This window comes from Meleagris gallopavo, chromosome 14 (genome assembly GCF_000146605.3).
Source record: "Meleagris gallopavo isolate NT-WF06-2002-E0010 breed Aviagen turkey brand Nicholas breeding stock chromosome 14, Turkey_5.1, whole genome shotgun sequence".
Lineage (NCBI taxonomy): Eukaryota > Metazoa > Chordata > Aves > Galliformes > Phasianidae > Meleagris > Meleagris gallopavo.
In genome coordinates this window covers 16,915,292-16,922,968 of record NC_015024.2, presented here as the reverse complement: position 1 = coordinate 16,922,968, position 7,677 = coordinate 16,915,292, and the positions used below count along the sequence as shown (strand labels likewise).

Here is a 7,677-nt window from a genome sequence, read left to right as displayed (position 1 = left end):
AAAAAAACAGAGGAAACCTTTATTCTCTTTGCTCATACAGACCTACCAAACAAGCAGCCTTCACAGGACGACCTTTCCAGATGGTTGGTCTTGAAAGAGAGAAACTTTCTAAGCTAACTTATGGACTGGCACAGTCAGCTCCTGTTCAGAGCTTCTCCTAAGGGAGGAGAATCAAAATGCAATTAGATTTTATGGAGGCACACGGCATCCAAATTCCACTGCTTGATTTGTTGAGGTTTATCAGAAATCAGTACGTTATTTCCCATCTGAAACTACCACTGAATACAAACAAAAATAAATTTGGCACCAATACAAGAATAAAAATTTTCCTACTGAAGAAAGTTAGAGCAGCATGCTGACAGACCTCATTTTATCAGCAACTTGTTGGTATGAGTTTCAGAGACCACAACAACGTACAAAATGAAATTCAGCAGTAGATGCAATGTTCTCCACTCTGCCCTCTGCAATAACAAAGGGCAGGGAGCAGAATAAAGGAAACAAAAAGACCAACAAGAAACAAGCAGAACAAACAGTATTTCCAAAGCAGTAATAAATAATTCCTGCTGTACAAAAGTCTTAGAGCTCCCATTAATTAAAAGAAATGGGAAATGCTTAGTTAAGCTCCACATATTGGTAGCACAGTCTCTCTTGTCATTAGCCACAAACAAGAAACAGAACAAAAATATATAGATTTGTAGCAAATAGGATTAAGGAAAACAGAATCCTAACTGTTGCCAGTGTGTTTATTCTCTTTATGTACATCTCTTTACAGGTCCAAGGGCACTGAAATTCCCATAGGAGACAACTCTAGTGAAGTCCAACTCAGAAAACACCTCTGAGGCTCCCAGACTTCCTTCTCCCAATAAATACCTCTTGGCCGCACAACACCAAGGCTCTGCTCCTTCCCTGCTTCTTCAGCTGTAAGGATGGCAAGGTGCAGGGGGCAATGCACTGTCACTCACTGCCCCAATGGCCACCACCACTGGAGAGCAGGAAGGAAGACTTGCTTGGAATTAATCCAGATAATTACACCACTTTCTCCCAACAGGTTGAAGAACCAAATGGATTTGAGGGGCTTTTTCACATACAAAACCACAAGCTCCTTATCCATGAGAACCTACTACAGGTTAAAGCCCAGCTTAGGACTTAGCCTTATATAATATTTTATATAGAGATATACACAATCACATGGAATTATTCCAAAGCATCTACAATTACACAAACACATTTATGCTACTACAGTAAGCACGGTAAAGAGGAAGTTTCCAATGAGAATATAATACTTAAGACTCCAACTGTTACCATTCAGAAACAAAGAAGGATGGATTCCCAGCAGTCGCTGCGGCTGCTCCTTCATTGGCGCTTGGTCAATTCGCAGTTCACACCGGATTCACTCTCCCCACCTTACAGCATCTACAGGGAAAGACAAACATGTGAGTTGTCATATGCTGCATTCATCTAAAAACAGCATCTTTATCAGTGCCACTCCTTGGTTTTCATTTTTTTTCCCCCCCCTCTACATCACTGAGTTTGAACTCATTCCCTCTGCCCTCCTCTTAGCTGGAATAAGATGGGGCTTTGTACATCTGAATGATAAATGCAGCATACCAAATAGAACAGGAAAATGGGCTTAAGTTAGAAGACCTGACTCCGATTCTCAAAATGCTTTGTGACCTTGGAACGAGGCACGTCTCCATTGCTCTGTTTTCCCTCTTTCTTTGCCTTTCTTGTGTCCTTAGATTACAAGCTTCCTAAAGTGCTTAAATGGTACCAACCAGATAACACAAAAGCAGAAACAATAAATCTTATCAGTCATTACTCTCCTACAGTCCACCAACGAGATACAAGATTTCAAAGTAATTTCCAAAAGTTACTTTCATTTGAAGTACAAATTCTCATGCAAGAAGAGCGTATTCAAGATTCGCTGTTTTTTTGTGTTCTCCCTCCCAACCCAATAACATTCCTCTCTACTTCAAACAAGATGATAAAGAGTTGCATTTTCAGTATCCCTCCTGGTAGACACAACTACAATATCCCTCTGCTTTTCAGCTGGCATCTCCTTGCAGAGCTGTTGCAGGCTCCTGCTCACCATCTTACTGTGACGATGCTCTGCTACACGTTGGTGGCAGCAGTGAGAATGAGGAGACCCACATCTCATTTCACCACCTGCAGACAGACTTCCTCCCCCCACGGACAGATCCAGCCCTCCTCCCCAAGCACACACACACCTCCTTTCCCACAGCCTTCCCAACTCGTATTTGAACACTTTGCTGTTTTGGTGTACGTAGCCAGAATTAGCATGCAGGGATGTACATGCCTATGCTTAATGCCACACAGCTCTCATCTTCCAGGTAGGTTCTGTGGTTATGGGCACACACAGAGCATTTATATGAACCTTCCTGTCAAAACAAGTGTCTGATTTCATCAGACCACAACTCACTAGCATACACATTTCAGAGTGCAACCCATTTGTCAATAAACTATGTTTTCCAACATGAGTAGAAAACATTCCTCAAGCTTTGCTTTAGGAATTGGATTTGAATTTGGATTTCCTTTGATTTAGGAACTGGACTTCTACTTCCAGTTGATCCTTAATCCTTCTTGACGCCTACTGAGGCTTTAGCTCAGAAGTGTTTACTCTCCTGCTGGCAGCCTACAGCCTTTTAGAGAATCTTCACCTTTCCAAAGTAATGCATCTGCAATTTGTAATGCCAAATGCAAATTGCCTGATGTACAGCTTGTGCCAGCTGGGTACAGCCCAGCCAAGCCTGATCCAAGCAGTACAAGACATGCCTCAGCTAGAGGAGAAACAAACTCAAGCCCAGACCCATGCCACTCACCAGAGCTTAAAAAGTAGAGTAGAAAACGATGCAAGCAGTGCAAAACAAAGGCTATTTCCAAGATATCATCTTATCACAGGACTATATTTATAGAGTTCAAGACCAGAGATGCTGTCATTACATCAGGCCCAGACTTCCTGCCATTCTCCTTGACTACCTCTGCATTAAGCCAATTTACCTGTAATTGATTAAAACATCTTCTCCAAATAAAAAACCCACTTTTTATTTAGAGACATGAAAAAGAAGGAACTCAACACTATTTTAATCAGAGATTCTAAGGAGGGAATTACAATTTCTGCTCTCCTTCCCCTATTTTTAATCTAACCCAAAAATCACAGCAGAGTAGTAGCTCAAATGAATTCCACCCAAGTTTTTTTTTAATCGGCCATCTCCTGTTGTCAGCAGCTGTTTGTCTGCTGCTCCCACTCACACTGTGCATCTTGGACTTATCGATTGAGCAAGCTTTAAATTACAGCTATCCACAGGGAAAAAAAAAGCAGAAGAAACCATAACAGGAAAGAGCAGATCCGATAAAGGATTTCTGAAGGGCTACTTGGTTTTGCTAAGAGAAAATCTTAATAGAATTTCCTGGAGAGAAAGTCTGTGGGACTGAAGTTATCAGTGGGCTGCATGAACAGAGGATGTGTAAATAGAGCTCACAGGCTGAGTGGAAGGATTTATCCACAAAATGGTTCCAGTGGAAAGCATTGGAAAGCTTGGCAAAACAAATGAAAAAATAAAATGCAGTCTTGGGAACCTAACCTGTATCACTGGGTGCTTTTCACTGAGTTTATAAGAGCCAGTAACTTTTGGCTGTTCTTGTTTCAGTTATAGTATAAATCAACAGTGAGAATTCAGCTCTCCCCAAAAGCACAAAATAACATTAGCATTGGAAAGGCAGAGTAGGAACCAGGCTTTCAGTGCTCAGTTGCACCTCCAGCAGCTTTAGCACATGGACTGCCTGCATCAGAAAGCATCCAACCAAAGGGACAAAGCTGACCCTACACCTTCACAATCCTCCCCCACATCACAGCCTACATCCCACGCTGTGACAGTGCAGCAGGTGATCCCAAATTCTTTCAAAGTGCATCAGTGGGTGAAGGGAAACCATCATTTTGCCCAAATATCTCCTGTAACATGAAGGAAAGAGCCTTCCTTGGCATGAAGTGTCCATTGCCCCTCAGAAAAGCTCCATCATCTTCCCATGAGTCACATACACAACAGACACGGGCACCTGGGCAGCAAATTTGCAGCTGCAAAAGTCTTAACAAGAGCACATTTAGCATTACAGTGGAAAAGAAAGCACTGCTGAAACAAAGCATGTCTTAATGAAAACAAATGTCTCACAGTCTGTGCTGAGAATGTAACTTGCTGTGTGGCTTTACATGCCTTGTGTACAAAGGAAAAATACAGCCTTATAAAGTGGGATTTATGGCAACTGTCCTGAAGACGTCATGGCCTGAATCACAGTGACTAGGTGCCCCGGCCTTGTAAATCTGTTGTGATTTTTAAAGACGAAATAGAAAATTAGGATATTGTTTCCTCCGTGTGCATGCACAAAGTGCCTGCATGCCCACCTGCATTCTCAGTGCTGCTCCTGCCTCCTGCTTCCCAGTGGCAATTACTGTTATCGTTCCACAAGCACAGCCACTTTGGTCTCTCGATGCCCAGAAGGCTGGAGGGAGCTGACAGATTGAAACCAGGAGCAGTGAAGGCTTCACACCACAGATGGCACCGACTGCTCCTTGGGCTCCTGTACCCAGGGCCAGGACATGGGATGTCTGCTGCAATGTGACCTTCCTGCTCAGCCGCCCACTTCTCCCAGTGAGGGGGAGCACAGGGCAGGACACAGCCCCAGTGCTGCTTTAGCTGCTTTCCTGGAGCACAGCCCTGCTGCGGATCCCTGGCTCAGCCCATCAATGCAAGTGGCAAGGAGGAATACGCTTCACTTCAGCATATTAATAGCAAAAGCTGCTTGGTGGAGGATTTCTTTTCTCCCCAGGCAACGCAAAGATGCATTTACCTGCTTGGAAAACAGCAGAGTATTAAGTGACCAAATGTAGCCACTGGAAAAGATTGCTGTCCTTAGAGTGGAGGGCTGGATGCCACACAGGAAGGGCAGATGTGCTAAGGGGATTCTGCAGTGACAGCATCAAACTAATGCCAAGTACACACATTTAATTAATTTTTTTCCCCAAGGAGGGAAAAAAAAAAAAGGCAAGAAGGAAGGATGGAGCTCTTAATCATTAAAGCAGCAAACATTTTCAGATACAGTCCTACTCATGCACAATATGAATACAATCCAACAAAGCTATTGAGAAAAACCTGTACAACAGTCAGTTTTCTTACTCCTTAAATAATTTCACTTTCAGCAGCAGTAGCACAGAACTAATTTTGCAGAAAGAAAACTTAGATGTCCAATTTAGTTTTCAATTTGCCCACTCAGAAAAAAAATGTGAATAGAAAGAACGAGCTTGGGGTCAATCTCTCCTTTAGAACACGGTGCTCCCTATCACTGCAAACACAATATGGCAAATTTCTCAGATATCTATTTATTTGTTACTGGAAGGGTTGCCATAATATGGGAGAGAACCTTGAAGTACCGATCACAGCTGTCTAAAACCATCACACTGTGTTAGTCAAACAATTTATGTGATTTACCGTACCAATAAAAGAAGGCAAGCATGAGTAAGTTTTCATAAATCAAGCTTATTGGGCCGGATTCTGACCCACGATTATTCAGGCATACAAAACACTGCAGCTCATTACCGGTACATCACTCACGGATCTTAGCATAGCGACGTATGGCGTTGGAAGCTGTTAAGACAGGCACCAGAAGAAAAATCAACCTGGCTCTGACACACATACAGGGGCTGATGCATACACACACATCGTTTTACTGGCTTGTTGCTAGCTAGGCACATGGCAGACATTTTCCTTAAAGGAAGTGTCAAGGTCTGTGCAAAGGCTCTCGTGTAGAGCATGGCCCCAGGACCTCAGTAGGAAGGCATTCAGTGGTTCTACCCAGCACCATGACACACGTATGTATTGATTTCAGATTTACAGTGGACACCAGCGTTATTGCCCCTTGAGGAAAATTGTGCCTGCCAGGGAATCACCTCTGTCAATATTTCCCTCCTTGATCAGTAAATCCTGGTAGTCAATAAAAGTCAGGGAGCACAACTGGTGCCATCACAGCAGCCTGTGCATACCTTGGGGTAAAATTTGGCACGCTTAGTGTCTGCCCATTAGTTAGAACGATTTTGCAATTAAAATCCCCAAGGCATAGAGAACACTTAAACTTGATTTTAATAACCTAATGCACAACACATCTCTGTGCTGCAACCTCTCCCCGGGCTCTTTAACATGGCATATGCAAAACTAAATGGCACCCGAGCTGGAAAAAGGATTTCTCCTGACCTGGAAATGCAGCCTCAGAAGTATTTCAAAAATATCATTTTTTTATACAACCCATGCATTCCTATAGCAACATTAGGGCTCCAGGAAACAACACAGCCAGAAAACTGAGTTCTGTGCTCTCCAGATTAAAAAAGCAGATTTCAGATGTTCTCATGTGCCAAAACAGCAGTCAGTCATCCTCAGAAACGCTGAAGCAAGACTTCAGCTGGGATTGATCTGTATAAATAAAAATGCTTCAGCAAAGCTATATCACTGACAAATGATTTCCCTAATTAAAAGTTGTAAGCAGACCATAAACAGATTTAACTGAGGATGCCTTTTACCACTTCACAACACAAAAGTCAACCATAGGACAACTGCCATGACACACAAAGTGAGAAAGGATCAGAAAGGTTTAACCCGTGAGGCTAACTGCAAGCAATCATACACACTGAGTACCTTAGCTAGCATTTAAAACAAAGAAAGCTATGAAAGAAGCAGACTGGAAAGATCCCCAAATCAAGCTAGCGAACGATTTACCAATTATTTTTTTCCCCTCAGACTTCTAAAATTACTGACTTCCAACCAGAAGAAGATGAAATCAAAGGACGGAAGTTGTCGCTATTACTGATTTGTTCGTGTCTGACCTTGATTTGGTCATCAGCTCTCTGCTTGCCCATAAGATGGTCAGGCCATGGAAACAGAGTGATACTTGTTCATGCAACAAGCTTGAATCCTTATGTAGCACTTCTTCTCAGCAAATCTGCAAGCACTCTGCAAAGAAGGACGGCTTTGTTATCCCTGATTCAGACAAGGAAATTGCAGCAGGAGGATAATTGCGGAGCCAGAAATAACACGTCCAAGTCCCAGGCTAATAGCCTAACTGATAAGTAACAGCACAGGGCATTTTATTAACGCAGAAGACAACTGAGGTCAAGATGAGCCACTCCAGTATTGCTACTTTTGAACTGCTGAAAGTGCAAAGAGAAAAGTGCAACTGCAAACTACATCAGTCAGTCCAATTAGCTCTTTACATTGGCCCTCGAGACTGAAAGCATTAACTCCTTCTATCCACAAATGTGTACAAAGACAGCACACCAGTGATCCTCTATATCCTGAGAAGTTATTAAGCACATGTTTAAGATATCATGCTACAACAAATGCTTGGAGCCCAGTACACTTTCAAGAGGATTTTGTCTACCAGGAAGAACAAACAAACGCTTCTACTGGGAAAAGCACTTGTAGAGAAAGACAACAGCTGATATAGATGCTTTAAACCAGCTTAGGATCAGCCACAAAAGACAGAAGTCACAATCTGGTAATAAAGAAAGAATTGCTTACTCCCTTCCAAGGATCAGGGCTCACTAACCAATCCAAAGGAGACAATCTCCAAGTATAGATCCTTCCCTTGCAGCAACCAGTCCTTAAATGAGGTTAG

General features: G+C 42.7%; 1 protein-coding gene across 7 annotated transcripts in view; it reads right to left on the bottom strand.

The window, feature by feature from the left end:
* The window catches only part of CHL1 (cell adhesion molecule L1 like), a 108,223-nt gene that overhangs the window by 78,386 nt on the left and 22,160 nt on the right, over positions 1 to 7,677 (bottom strand). For 2 of the 7 annotated variants that reach the window (XM_019620227.2, XM_019620226.2), the window contains exons 1-2: positions 6,887 to 6,993; positions 1,303 to 1,413 (exon numbers count right to left, since the gene is read on the bottom strand). The gene's annotated coding sequence lies outside the window, so the exon portion shown is untranslated. Of the gene's footprint in view, positions 1 to 1,283; positions 1,414 to 6,886; positions 6,998 to 7,580; positions 7,597 to 7,677 lie in introns of those variants that run through there. The other 5 variants (XM_019620225.2, XM_019620228.2, XM_019620224.2 and 2 more) reach the window with 5 other exon arrangements.